The sequence below is a fragment of the Meriones unguiculatus genome, chromosome 1, assembly GCF_030254825.1.
Source record: "Meriones unguiculatus strain TT.TT164.6M chromosome 1, Bangor_MerUng_6.1, whole genome shotgun sequence".
Lineage (NCBI taxonomy): Eukaryota > Metazoa > Chordata > Mammalia > Rodentia > Muridae > Meriones > Meriones unguiculatus.
The window spans coordinates 123,717,298-123,732,591 of record NC_083349.1 but is presented as its reverse complement, the minus strand read 5'-3'; the positions used below and the strand labels follow the sequence as shown (position 1 = coordinate 123,732,591).

The 15,294-nt window shown below is 50.7% G+C and overlaps 1 long non-coding RNA gene across 1 annotated transcript; it reads right to left on the bottom strand.

Moving 5' to 3' along the window:
* Nucleotides 1-3,614: 3,614 nt before the first annotated feature.
* LOC132647033 (uncharacterized) lies at nucleotides 3,615-6,766 on the bottom strand. The gene is made up of 3 exons (XR_009585321.1): nucleotides 5,990-6,766; nucleotides 4,171-4,565; nucleotides 3,615-3,796 (listed from the first exon to the last, which is right to left on the bottom strand). It is a non-coding gene; the product is annotated as an uncharacterized LOC132647033 (long non-coding RNA).
* Nucleotides 6,767-15,294: the final 8,528 nt, after the last annotated feature.

The window sequence follows — 15,294 nt, the reverse complement described above, 5'->3', positions numbered from 1 at the left end:
GTCCAATCGCACATCCTTGGTACTGCTAGATTATTTCCCCTTGAGGACTCAGCTTGGGAGGGGAAAGACATTAGGTTGCCATAGCAACAGATTTTTTTTTTCCTCTTTCTGTCAGAGGAAACATTTCCAAGAAACCTGGAGAGATTGCAGTCAGAGCACTGAACACTTTGCCTCCTTCCACACCCACAAAGGCCTCAGGGCCTACAGTGGGCCCTCCTGTTTCCTAAGACCTCTCTGGGTAGAGGGGCCCATGCCTTGCCCTACGGCTTCCTCAATTTCCCCACATAGCCACCAGCACCCAACTGACCACACCACCCTGGGCCTTTTCCCATCCTGGAGGCCCAGAGCCCTCCGAAGGGAGCACTGGAGAGGTGGGGGAAGGGAAAAGGCTGCGTGGAAGAAGAGCATCAGCTCCCCAGCTCTGTCAGCCTCAGGTTCACCAGCCTGGAGAAGTTTAAGGTCTGAGATCATAAGTCCTAGGAACAAGCCTCAGAGAGGCCACAGGGCTTTCTCCAGGACACCCAGCCAGTGAGAGGCACAAACAGGATTTGAACCCGGCCCCTTGGTGACCTAGATCATTATTTTGCCAGGCTTGAACCCAGACACAGAAGCAGATCTCAAGCATTTGGTGTGCACAGAACTAGGTGGGAGGATCGAGGGTCCAGCACCCTGGTGCCCAGCGCTGCCTATTTGTTCACTGAATGCAGTCAAGGTGGGAACAAGTGACTAGGGCCACACTCGAGCCAGGGCGGAAGCAGGCAAGCTGGAGCCCATGGTCCAGGATAAACCACCTCTAGACAGGAGAGTGGGCACTCAGGACGAGCCAGGCTCCTTCCTGGAGGCACCGTGCAGTCAGGAGAGGTAGCTAGCTGGGTTCAGTGACCAAGAGTGGGGACTCTGGAACCCTGCCCATCACCACGGCTACCATCAACCAGGCCATAAGCACCCTAAACTTGGGAGCAACTCAGGGTTACAGCCCACAGACCTGACCACAGCAGGGATTTGAATTTTCATTCTACTCCTCGCCTAGGATGACTTTAGATTTGGGGCAGCTAATTTTTTTTTTTTCCTGCGAATTAGTAGCACACCTGTCATCCCTGAAACAGTTGGCATTTTCAACTTTCCACCTCTTCTCTGCCCTTGCTAGTGGGCTTTGCTTTGGCTGTGGCCTCGGCACAGTTGCCAGGCAAGGGTTTGCCACAGTACCATGTGACAGCAGACTCCTCATTCTGAGGTTAACTCAGAATCCCGCCCCAGAGCCCACTTCCCAGCTCGAAGCCTCGGCTCCCCGCCCCCTCTCCTTGAGATCTGTGCCTCTGTGGTGCCTAGCTGCCCACACATGATGCCTGCCTCCAAACTCAACATCTTCTGTTCTTGTCTCCATGACAACACGCACCACCCCTGAGCAGGACCACTGATGCTCAGCTAACCCTGAGGCTGGTCCCCATGCCCTTCGGCTGCCCGTCTGGGAAGTGTATGTGTGTGCGTGAGTGTGTGTGCGTGTGTCTGGGACACCTACGTGCTGCTTAAGCCAAGATTTAGTATTCACTCCTGTTCTTGTTCCCCCACGCACAGGCCAGCGTGACAGCACGTGGGTGGGCACAGGGGTACTTGAGAATGGGAACACAGCCACGGAAAGTACCAGCCCCTTATCTTACACTGAGTGTGAGGGTCCACTGATTCTGAGGCCCTCCAGCCACGGCCTAATGCCTGACAGGTTTCTGCGCGTGCGAGAGTCCTGTGTGCCTTTGTACTTATCGACATGCCGGCATCTCTGGATTTGTAATTCAATTTGTGCGTCTGTCCGACAGCGCTTGCCTCTCCAGCAGAACGGCGGAGGGCAGGTACGTCCTTCCGCTGTCAGCGATTCGGAGATGACAGCTCATTTTCTTCCACTCCACTACTTAGAAATCTCCTAGGGAGCTGGAAACTCTGCTGGGGCCAGAAAGATGGCTGACTCACTGCTGTGTTCTCAGGCAGTGAGCTGGTAAGCTAGGGGCACAGAAGCTTCCAGTTTGGTCCTCAGGAGCCTCAACGTTTTCTCAGGATGTACCACTTGACTTTTCTTGTCCAAAGATGGGAGCTCTAAGAAAAACCCCAGCCAAGACATGAAGTGAGGAGACATTTAGTCACGGGTCTGCCGACAGCTGGCCACATGACCTTGTACATATAGGTCAGTCTCCTTCCTGCTTGTAGTGATTCCTCGTGGACTGTCTAGCTCATCTTGTACAGAATGCCACCAAACGACAATCGGGTGACTATCCAATTCTCCCGATAGACATCATTTCCTGTTATCTCCTTGACAACCTCGTCGGGCGCATGCTACGAGCCCAGCTGATAAGGCTGTGTGGACAGAAGTATAAAGACTGGATTCAGCCTGCCAGGCTGCTCGCCGGGAGGCCCCTCCTCACGCTTTCCTGCTGACAGGGCCGTATATCAAAGAGGAAAATGTCAGGAAAAAAAAAAAAGCAAAGGCGTGAGGCCGACAGGCTGGCAAGCAACAACCCTGTTGGGACTCTGAGATCAAGGACAGCGTTAGGAAACGGCCAAAGCCTGGAGTGAGAGAGCAATGGAGGACCGAGACACCCCAGGGTGTGAGTCAAGGAGGCAGGATCGAGTACAGAAGCCCCAGGTGCTGAGATTCAGGCGCCAGAGCCTAGAGGCCAGGGTCCTACCACACAAGGAGGCCAGGCATGTGCTCATGGGTGTGGTATGGCATGTGTGTGTGCTCATAAGAAAGGTGCCGGATGTCGGGAGAAGAGAATGGACTCCTGCAAGTTGCTCCAGACTTCTACATTTTGTACCTGTACATACACACACACACACACACACAGACACACACACACATATGTACACACACACACACACGGACAGACACAGACACACACACACACACACACACACGGACACACACACACACGGACACACACACACACGGACACACACACACACACACACACAGACAGACAGACACAGACACAGACACACACACACACACACACACACACACAGACACACACACACAGACACACACACACACACACACGGACAGACACAGACACACACACACACACACACACAGACACAGACACACACACACACACACACACAGACAGACACAGACACACACACACACACACACAGACAGACACAGACACACACACACACACACACACACACACAGACATATGTACACATGCACACACAAACATGCACGCGCAGACGCACACATGCACAGACACACGCACAGAGAAACACAAGAGTGTGCAGGAGTATGAGCCCTTAGGCCATGGTTTGGGAGAGGAGAAAGGAAAAAAAAGCTACTGAGTTATTTATGGGGAGACCGGAAGAGAGGAGCTAGCAAGGCAATGATATGTGAGGGTATTTGATCACTGAATTCATCTGAGATGAGATGATTGCTCAAGCACCTACTGTACGCATCACTTGACGGGAGCAAAGGGCGTAGCCGGCCTTTCTAGCCCAGCAGGTTAGAAGAAGAGCACAGTGTGACTCTATTCCTGCCAGTGTCACGTGAGAGAGGTAGAGAACCATCTACGCACCTCAGAGAAGGGCTGGCAGGCTCAGGAAGGACCCCATTCAACTTCAGCTTGGTGAACCAATGAATTTATTTGGGTGTCATAGTTTTCATCAATTTGATACACCTGGGAAGAGGGAAACTCAGTTGAGGAATTGTCTCCATCAGATTGGCTTCTGGGGCATTTTCTTGATATCTGATTTGATGTGGGAGGGTCCAGCCACTGTGGGTGGTACTCTCACTGGGACGGAGGTCCTGATGCTGTTTAAGAAAGCAGAGTGAGCAAGCCATGGGCAGCAAGCCAGTAGGCAACATTCCTCCTCAGCCTCTGCTTCAGCTCCTGTCTCGAGTTCCTGCCTTGGCTTTTTTTGATGATGGACTGTGACCTGTAAGGCAAACTTCCTTCCTCCAGGTTGCTTTGGTCAGTGTTTTATCACAGCTTCAGGGAAGCAAACTAGAACCCTGGGCTATTCATAGGAGCACGGATAAATGGTTATTTACAGGAGGACAGCTTACAGCACCAAAAAGCCCTCCTGAAGAGGGTGACAACTCAGAGAAAGCCAAGTCACTGACAAGTCCCTGTTCCCAGCCACCCTTCTACCTCTTAGGTACCCTAACACCTGCCAATAGCTTACACAGTGGGGTGACAGGATGGAATGGTGACAATCCACCTCATGCCCCTTTCCACAGGAAAAGTAGCAGCCTCAGCTCCATTGCCAGGACTGTAGGCTAAAGTGATCTGTAAGTCACCATGGCAACGGCTTCATAATGGTGGATGTTTGGGAGAAAGCAGCCCCGCTGTAACAGCCAGTTACGTGGAGGCTCTGTGAAGATGGAGTCTGAGCAGAACTGCACGTCACATCTTCAGCATGGTTGCCGAGAGCAGAGGTGAGGACCCCCACCACTCATGTCTCTTCTAGGCAGACCCTGAGGCTGCTTGGTCAGCATGATCTTCACTGTGCTCCAGGCAGCAGGATGAGATCTGACTAGAGCAGCCGCTTCAGGAGCTAGCTGGAATGACGGAGCACGGCTGCAGGAAGAGATTGGGGAAGGTCTGTGAGCCAGTGAACACAGCTGCGAGAACACAGCATATCAGGAAGGCAAGGACGTGATGGTGGTATCCAGGCCCACTCCCACCCCACCCCCGGCCCTCCACCCTTGTTCTAAAGTCAGCTATGAAGAGCATAATGGAGCTGGTCTTGAACAGACAAAGCACCCTGGGTACTGTGTGGTGAGTGAAAGGCAGGCCACATATAACCCCTACTTACCATACCCCAAAACTGAGTACCTTCGGACAGAGGACAGTGGATCCCACGGCATAAGCTGTCCCTGCCTGTGTACCACACTCTCTGCCCAGGAGAGGTAAAAAAATAAAATAAAATAAAAATAAAAAAAATGCCTGGTTCAGCCAGGCGGTGGCACATGCCTTTCAGCCCAGCACTCAGGAGGCTGAGACAGGTGGATCTCTGAGAATTTGAGGCCAGCTCGGTCTATAGAGTTCCAGGATAGCCAGGGCTACTCAAAAAAAATCTGTATATGAAAATAAAAGGGTGGGGTTGAGCTACATTTTTTGGAAGGTTTGAGATGAGCCATCTTTAGTCTCCCACATCTTAGAGACCACTAGCAGTCACAGATTTGTCCCCTAAGAGTGCAATGAACTCCTAAAATGGCTCCCATCCTCCAAGGTCCACTAAATCACCTGGTCTCAGAGTTGAGCCAAGTCTTCCACCTACCCTGAATATTCTGTAGCTGAGTTTTCACGTTGTTTCATTACCTTTTTTTTTTTTTTTTTTTTGAGACAGGGTTTCTCTGTGTAGTCTTGGCTGTCCTAGAACTCACTCTGTAGACCAGGCTGGCCTCAAACTCAGAGATCCACCTGCCTCTGCCTCCCAAGTGCTGGGATTAAAGGCCTGCGCCACCACTGCCTAGCTGAGTTTTCCCATTGCTGGCTGTTAGAATACATGTGGCTTTCTGGAAACATCCGAGGTTTATTCTCCAATGTGCTGTTCCTCTGAGTGATAATTCTAGAAAACTCATTACCTTGTATTTGAAAGTAATAACCCGATTAGCAGCACAGCAAATGGAAAACCACAGCCTGGATTTCCAGACTTGGGGTTGTGGAGAGCCAGGGGGAGACACCCAGCTATGGGGAAGGTTGGCTCTGTCTGTACCAGGCTGATGGCTGCTTGGAGCATCATTAGGATTCAGGAGGTTCTATCCGCTCAATTCTCTCTGAGCTGTAAAGCTGGGAATAAATAAGTAAATAAGGCAGATGTCATTGCCTTCTGCCTGCAAAAGCTGAGCCAGGGAGATGAGTTACTGCTGTCATTTCCGGTGGATGAGAGCCCCCCTCCCCCACAAGGAAACCCTCTCTGGGGATTGCATGAGCCTGACTCCCCAAAAGGAACTAACTCTGAGCTCCATTTGACCATGAAAACAAGAAACGCTACTCACGTAAGGTCTTCCCGGCCAGTAATCAGCTGGATCTGTGCTCAGCACCAAGGGCTGCCTCCCTGGATGAAGGCTTTGCTGAGCAGAAGCGCTATCTACCGCTGAGGTTCAGGGGGGCAGACAGCCCACACCCACATTTTTAACAAGTGTCGGGGCTCGCTCTTTTTGCTCCGGGGCTGAGCTCGTTATCGTAGGTGCAAGTGGAACATAAGGCTGCGGTCATGCCACCGGAGCCCGTGGAGAGGAGCCTGGGGAACCACGCCTGCATTGTGCAGGGTACCAGGGAGAAACTAACACAGACAAGGCAGGCAGGGGGCACAGGCAAGGTAGGTAGGACAGATAGGGAAGGTGGAGCAGGCAGGGGACAGAGGAGAGGGGTCAGGCAGCACAGGCAGGGCTGCCTTGTTCAGATACAGGACATCTGGTGCCTTTCACACACACACACACATATATACATATCACATGCACACATATCACATACATATAACACACACATACACATGTTGTAGTATGAAGGGGTGAGTCCTTTAAGGCATGACAGCAAACAATGCATCACTGCTGTTTTGTGGGCTGAGTCATCATGGGAGCAGATCCCTGATAAAGACTGAGTCTTTGACACAATTTCCCCTGTAGCGTGCATGCACACTTGCCCTTCTCTGGCGTTCTTGTAGAGTGCCGAGGCCCCCTCCGGATGCCAGCACCACCTTCTGGATTCCCCAGCTCGCAGAACTGTGAGAAACAAGTTGTCTCATAAATTATCCAATGTGCAGCAGTCCTGTTTTGAGAACAGGAACTAGGCCGGCCCTGAAGTTTTAGCAGCTGGGCAGAGGAGCCTTCCAGCTCTGCAGGAATATGGATCAGAAACCCTTCAGCCTCTGAACTTAAAGGTGTTCGTGCAACAGGAGAGACTCTATTCCAACCCAGGGTCACTTGGATCTCCTAGTGACAAAAGCTGCTCTTTGAAGACATCTGTGGCAGTGCACACCTGTACTCCCAGAACTTGGGAGGTGGAGATGGGAGGGTCATGAATTAGAGGCCGGTTAGGGAGGGGTACCTAGTTCATGTACAGTTACTAGTACCTAGTAACTAGTACCTAGTAACTGTGACGCCGTGTTACCATGAGGGCCTTGTGCTGCCAGGGCAGGGCCCCTTGTTCAAAAGACTGTAGCAGAGTAGGGTTTTTCTCCCATGGTGTGTTACTGAGCTTACACTGCTGAGGCAAGGTCCCACAAACCAGGGGGCTTAGAGCCGGGCCCTCACAGCTCAGTAAGGATGGATGAGATAAATAAACCTTTCGCTACCCTGTAGGTACCAATAGCACATCTCCAATGATGACAATTACATGCCCGGTGTCAAGGAACCCAGACTCTAGCTGCCAGCCATGTGGTGTGCTGTCTATGTGATTTCACCTCATTCCAGGATTTCCAGGATGAAAACATGGCTGGCAGCACCCAAGAACTCCAGACCTGTGACCCTCAGAAAGGATAAGGTAGCACCTAGCTGTTGTTTCCACCTGTTTTCAACAGGAAATTGCACCAGCTTCCAGATTCTTGCTCTCTCCCTCTATTTCGCCCCCTCAGAAGAGACTCTGGAAACACAGTGCAGACAGCGGGCCCCACTGGGATCCAGGTCAACACTGGATACTGGTATTTCCACCAGACCGTGTTAAGAACAGCCAAAGCGTTACAAAGGTATCTAGGTTTTCAGCACAATCTGGCAAAGAGATAATCCACACAGACGGTCAAGACCAGAAGAGGTGTCTGTGTGGATTCCTCCCTGAGGCAAGGCCCATGCAGTGTGCTTGCATGGCTTTGCTGAGGTGACGTGAATAAACACCTATTCACACCCGATAAGGCAGCGATTGAACCAAAGAAACAATTGCCAATGATGTCTGACTTAGTGAACCAATGCCTTTGTTAGAATCACTAGCAGGAACGTGGGTGAGAGGTTACTTACAATAGCATAGGTGACTGAGGCAGCTATGTCACCAAAATAGGATTACCTACGCTAGCTTGGGAGGTGAATCAGCAAGGAGGTCCACCATTCCACCCCACATGCAAAAGAGATCCAACCGGGATTGGCCCTGCAGATCTAAGAGACCTCGGTTACAGGCCTTGGCACCCACAGCGGAGGCCAGGCCACTGTTTCTCCCAAACCCACCTTTGGTTCTGTTAGTCCCTGCTGGGAGGAAATCTGTGTGACCTTTCTTGGAGATTCACCTCAGACAGAGTGCTTGTGACAGAAGTCTTGCTTGGTGAGGCAGTGTGCCTTTTGCACTCACAAAATCTAGGTCGCCGGAGTCCACCGCCCAGCTTGCAGGCTGGGCCTCTGAGCGGTGTTTTCCCTCCCAGCAACCGTGTGCTGCTTGTACAGCCTTGGAGAGGGACCTCTTGAGTCCTGAAAGTTTCCTGTGGGGCCTTGTGCCTCCCCTGGGAGGGAGTGTTACCGGTCAGAAGAACGAACTGCAGAACCAACACCTTGGTCATAGTTGTTCTGAAGGTACAAGGCTGAGGCTGAGAAAACCTCCTGTGCCTGGGTTAGGGTTAGCTTCAGAGGCTGGTCCCGCGGGACCCTGTCAGCAGGACCTGACTCATCCCTGTCCCAATCCAGAATGTGCTCCAGAGGAAGCTTCCTGGCTGACAAGGAGGGAACAACTGAGAACACAGCCGGGCAAGGGCTACGGTCAACTCTACACTGGATGCTGAAGAGAACAGCAGAAGCCAGAGTGAGGAGGGACGAGGCAGGGTGGGAGCCAGGAAAAGTTCCCTAGAGGTAGTGGCTCCTGAAAGGAGACTCTCAATACCCTGAGGAGGGAAACCATTTTTCCATGGGTTTTTAACTCTCTCCTTTCAGTACCCGCCCCATCCCCAACCCCAACTTGAATGTACTATACCAAGAAGTATTCTGAACAAAGCCAAGCCTTTCCCTGTCTAGACTTTGTCATTTACATGCAGGGAAAAAAAAAAAAAAAAAAAAGAGTCACCTCTGAGTGTCTTCCTTGGAAAACTTCCAATGCCTGTTTATGAAGCACCAGCTGTATACGAGAAACCATTAACAAGCACCAGCTGTATATGAGAAACCATTAACATTTCATGTCTTGACTTGCTCCACAGTCCTTGCAAAGTATGACTACAGTTTTTACAGATAAGGAAACAGACTTGGGGCAGGAAGCTAGGATATGGGCCCAAGCAATACACCAGAGAGCCAGAGAGCCACACCGTCACCTCACTGTCACCTCTGAAGCATCCCCTTTGATGGCATGTTCACCCACCGAAGACAGTGTGCTACCTCTGTGTTGTCATCTGTGAGCTGATGTAAACACTCTCTCTGTCTGAGGCATCCTGTGAGACCACAGTCTGCTCCGTGGCTCCAGTCTGTGGCCAGAAGATCTGTTCCCACAAGTGTGTGTGTGTGTGTGTGTGTGTGTGTGTGTGTGTATTATCAGAAAAGAGAAAAACAAAAAAACAACAAGCCTGGTCCTCCTCTGACCTAGGGAGCCACAGGCCTCCATTGCAAGCCATTAAGCTTCCCCTGTGGAACCTATAGACACATCAGAATGAGGGAGCTGAATTAAACTCTCTGTATTTGTTAACATCTCTTATTGCTGGGACCAAATATTTGACCAGCAACCCATGAAAGGAAGGGGACTGGAGACATGGCTCAGAGGGTAAAGTGCTTCTTGCACAGTCATGAGGACATGCCAGTCCCTAAACAAGCCAGGCTATGTGCCCCTGTAATTCTGGTTCTGGGAAGTGTAAACAGGGAACCGAAAGAGCTTGCCTGGGCAGTCTGGCCAAATTAGTGAGCTCCGGGTTCGGTAAGAGCCCCTGTCCCAGCAGCTAAGGAGCAGAGTAACGGCAGACCGAGGTGGAGACCTACGGCCTCTGCAGATGCACGCATGCACTGGTTCACAAATCCACAGCCGTGTGTTAGGGAGGAGGCCTCCTTTGCTCGGTGGTTTGAGAGTTCCAGCAGGGAAGGCTTGGCAGTGGAAAGGCTCGTGGCTATAACAGCAGGGACATGAGGTGGCTTGCTGATCTCACACCTCAGCAGACCAGGAAGCAGCTGTGCAGGGCCCTCAAGAACCTCCTCTAGTGACTCGAGACCCGCTTCTTCCAACAGAGTGGTCCCCAACCTTCCTAATGCTGCCGCCCTTTAATATAGCTCCTCTTGTTGTGGTCACCCCCCACAAGCATAAAATTTTTTCTTCAGAACTGTACTTTTGTTACTATTATGAATCATTAATGTAAATATCTGTGTTTTTCGATGGTCTTGGGCAGACCAACCCCTGTGAAAGGGTCCTTCAACTCCCAGGGGGTCGTTGACCCACAGGCTGAGAACCACCGATAGCAGGTTCTACTTCCTAAAGGTTCTACAGCCTTCAGGTGTTCAGATACATGAGCCTGAGAGGGACATTTCACATTCAGGCCGTTATACTTCCCATGGCCACCCTCATCCCGATGGCCAGATGGCTGGTCCTCTTGACCTCCTGTGACTTCTCCCTGACCCATAGGCCCCCCTGGGTGCCTCAGCCCCCAGCCTGTGTAGACAGACATTCGGCTTTTGTTGCTCTTCCTGTCCCCACTCCACCTCAGCACTTCTCACTGGCATTTCTCACGTGCAGTTCTGTCCCCATGGTCCCCATGTTAGTTGCTTTGCTCACTGATGTGACAAGACACCCAGCAAAAGGCAATTTAAAGAAGGAAGGGAGGAAGGACATGAGAAAGGAAGGAAGGAAGGAAGGAAGGAAGGAAGGAAGGAAGGAAGGAAGGAAGGAAGGAAGGAAGGCAGGAAGGAAGGAAGGAAGGAAGGAAGGAAGGAAGGAAGGAAGGAAGGAAGGAAGGAAGGAAGGAAGGGCTCAGTGGTCAAAGGGATACATTCTGAAGTGGCAGGAAAGGCATGGCAGCAAGAGGGGAGGCCAGCTGGTCAAATTACACCCAGTCAGGAAGCAGAGCGGGGACAAAATGTGGGGCTGGTCCAAAAAAACCTCAGTCTGGCCAAATTAGAAAGTTCCAGGTTCAGAGTATCAGTAATAACAACAATGCTAATATTCAGAGCAATAGAGAAGGATACCTAACACTGACCTGTGACCTCCACATGGGCACACACAGGTGCGCAGACCCAGTTACACGTGTGCACACACCAGTGACTCACTTCCTCTAGCAAGCCTTCGCCTCCCAAGGGTTCTCTCACTCTCCCAAACTGCACGGCCAGCTGGGGACCGAGTGTTCAAATACTCGAGCCTATGGGGACATTTCACATCCAAACGACAGCAAGTGGTTAACTTGGTATCGACCTGCCTCAATTGAGAAGCCCCTAAGAGATCGCCCGAGTGTTCCCAAAAGGGAATCCCACAGCCTGACTGTGGAGAGTGTCATCTCAAAGTCTGGAAGCCTGGAAAGAATGAAGGGAGAACAAGACGAAAGCCGGGGTATGCTGCTCAGTTTCTATTATCACCTGGGACGTGGGATTGACAAAGGCCTTCACAGACATCCGAGGCCTTGGGGTGCGTGATGCTTCCTATAGCAGCAGGGTGCGTCCACTGCTTTTTTTTTTTTAAAGATTTAAAATCTTTTTTTAAAAGATTTGTTTATTTCATGTGAGTGCTCTATCTGCACGCACCTGCATGCCAGAAGAGGGCATCAGATCCCACTGTAGGAGGTTGTGAGCTTCCATGTGGGTGCTGGAAATTGAACTCAGGACCTCTGGAAGAGCAGACAGTGCTCTTAACCACTGAACCACCTCTCCAGCCCGAGGCAGGTGTCTTATGGACCTACTGACATGCCTCCATGGGACAGTCTGCTCTCGTTTTATGCCATGCTGGGTCAGCTTCATGTGTGTGTGACCTTCATGGTCACATAGCCCCTCGACTTTCAAGGGACCCACACTCAGCTAATGTTTTGTCACTGTCTTACATATTCTTAATAATGTTTGGCTAGAAGAGGACTTACTTATTCCATTTTGTGCTTAGACCCTCAGATTATGAAAGCCTGATGCCAGGACAGGCTCACTCTGTGCATTACAGAGCAATTGAGGCAGGAAAGCAGGGGATGGGGTTAGCACGAGGATGAGTGGCATGAATGTACAAAGATTCTTTTCTGGGGGGGGCGGTTCAAGACAGGGTTTCTCTGTGTAGCTGGCTCTTGATAGAGTTCTGTGGAACTCTCTCTATAGACCAGGCTGGCCTCGAATGCACAGAGATCTGCCTGCCCCTGCCTCCTGAGTGCTGAGACTGAAGGGGTGTATCGTGGACTGAAAGAGTAAACTGTGACCGGTCTAAAAGGAATAAATTCAAGCTTCCCATTCTGTCTAGCCCCACTGGAAAAGTCTAGCCTAGCCTTGGGTTGGGGATGCATCTCATTCACTCCACGGGGAGGAACAACACATTAAAGTTAGGCACATAGCAACGGCTTCCTCAGACCTGGGACCATTCAACCACAGTGCCTCAAATGGTGGAACCCGGAGGCTGGACTTTTCCTGAAGTCTTCAATTCCTCCGCCCGCCACTTAGAAAAAGGGAAGCATGAAGACATGAAGTTTCTCAGGAACCAAGCGACTCGTGGGGGCATCCAGCCTGTTCCTCTCAATTCACCTAAGGGGAGAATGAGAGCGGAAAGATTTGACTCAAGCAGCTCGGCAGCCCAGCCCGGGGTGGCGTGTGACGCAGGTCTCCTAATCTGATTCCCGAGTTTCTTTTTATCTTCTCTGGAATCACAGGGTCTTCCCGGACTGTTGAGAAATCAACCCACAAAAGCCTTGGTCTCCTCTATAATATTGAAGATAACATTTGGGCCAATGACATCCTCCCTGATCACAACTGGGAATAACACCCCCCTCCCTCACTTCCCCAGTGAACTTTTCCATGTTTTCAAAACTCAGCCTCAACACAATGATTTCACAACAACAGAATTATATGTTTTTGAGATTCGCTTTGTACAACATGCAATTTGGAGAGGAACACCGGTAGGGAACAGGGCTGGTTACCCCTAACCAATCAAGGGAGCAGAGCTTGGCTCTGGGGAAAAGTTGAGACAGATTTGCATAGATGTCCTCATTTAAAATGAAGGGAGGGAGAGAGAAAGAGTCAAACAGGGGAGTGAGCCCAGGCCTCTGATGACAGGCTTTGCTTCAACACATGCCTCACTGAATCTTTGCTCTAATTTAATTGTTTCTCTTCCCAAACTGGTTTCCAAGAGCCTTCTGGCTATACCAGCATTTAAAGAGATAAAGGTGAAGGGCTTTGGAGCCAAAAATACTTCTGATTAGCCTCAAGGCTCAGATTCAGATCCTAACGACCACCTTGTGCATCTTCCCAGTGGCTTCTGGGTAAAAAGGGAAAGGTTTGTCACAGGCTAGGCAGGACCTGATGGAGTCAACAGGGACATACTTGTATTCCCCACCCCTGGACATCAAGAAATTGAAACAAGATCCCTCCAAGAAATTAGAATTTTCCGAGAAGTCTCATGCTGGGAAGGAAAAGGCTGGGGCTCCGGGTGCCAGCCAGAGGGGGCTCCTGTCTCCTGTACAGTGATGGATGGGCAGGACTATGTCTTGGCCAGACTGGTTAGTTATGCTTATTTCTTGCCTTCTAGGCTGAACTTCACATCAGTAGCCGGAAGATGGACTTGCGGGAGGGAGTCCCCCCTGGACCTCTTTGTTCCACTTCCCAATGCGATTTTTAAAAAGCCCCTTTCTCTATTTTTCACTCTTACTTGTTTCTTTAATTGGCCTACTGAGGACACGTAGCCGAGCCCAGCTTGTTAGGGCTTCTAGGGCCCAGGCTCTGCTCGTAAGAGCTCTGGCAGGAGGCCCGTGATGGCTGACAAGCTGGTCTTCCAGTTTGTTCAAACGGAGATGGAAACAGGGAGGACAAAGCCTATTCCTGGGATCTGTGCAGACCCAGGCTCACATTATTGGCAAGGCCTGTTTATTGACTTGTGTCCCTGCAAGAGTAGTTGACCTGTTCAATGACCCTGACAGTATACACCACAGGCCATTGGATGCTGGAGACCACAGGGACCTTGACACTGAGGGCAGAGAGATGACTAAAACCCTTGGAGTCTAGAAATGGTGATGACACTAGAAGTGTAGAATGGCCCAGTATGAGATTTGGATGTGCTGCCAGAGCTCTCTAGGCATCAAAGGCTGAGACCTGGCAGTCCTTACTAGGCAAGCTCAGCCACCTAAACCAAGATGTGAAGTCAACGAAAAGAAGATTGGAAGAGAAGCAAATAAAGGGGCCCAGTGGCTCCCCAAGGCTACCTTCAGAGTCCTGGCATGAGGCTGAAGGTTATTTTATTTTTGAAAGTTTATTTTATTATTGGTGTGTGTGTGTGTGTGTGTGTTGGCTCTCTCTTTCCACTGGGATTCTGGGGAGCAAACTCAGGTTGGCAGGCAAGTGCTCTTATCTGCTGAGCCATCTCACGGACCAGAGGCTTGGGTTCAAATAGAGGACACGAGGTGCGCATAGCCGAGAGTTCTGGTCAAGGTATGGTCTCACTCATCATCGCCGTCTGGATCTGGTCTTTCCTGCAAGGTGTTGTATCAAGCTGTCAGAACTCTATGAAATCTCTTCCCGGGAGACCAGCTCCTCCTCTGGCTGGCACCTACCCCTTGCTCAAAAGGGGATTTGTTGGGGAATTTCAAATTCTTGGGACCATTGTCTCAATAGTCTCATAGCCAAAGGGAGAGACATACGGGCCTCCTTAGAATATCTTCCCTCTGCAGTCAGGAGCTGATTCAGTCAGTAAAGCGCCTGCTGTTCAGACATGAGGAGCAGAATTTGGATCCCCAGCACCCACAGAAAAAGCATTAGTGGTAAGAGGAGCTCTTCCGAGCTTTCTAGCTAACCTAGCTTAGCCAGAAGGGAAATGGCAAACTCAGTGAGAGACCCTGTCTCAAAAGAATAGCTTGGAGAGCAATAGGGGAAAACAGCTGATGTCAACTTCTGGCCCCCACACTACGCACACATGCACATCCACAAACACTGCTGCAAACAAATGCACACACACACACACACACACACACACACACACGCACACACGCCTGCACGTGCACATCTTTCTGTTCTTTTTACTAGAGGTTTGTTTTGCTTTATTCTGTTGGAGGGCTTGGTAAACAATAAAAGCAAAGTCCTTGCCCTTCCCTCTTAAAAGCTTTTACTCAGTTTGCTCGCTCGTGTGACAGGGAGGAGAGTGGGCTTACAGAGAGGGAGAGGGAGTCCATAGGGAGGGAAAGTAGGTTTATGGGCACAGTCATTGTCATCTTGCTGGTTTCAGAATGACAGGGTTTCTCTGTATAGCCTTGGCT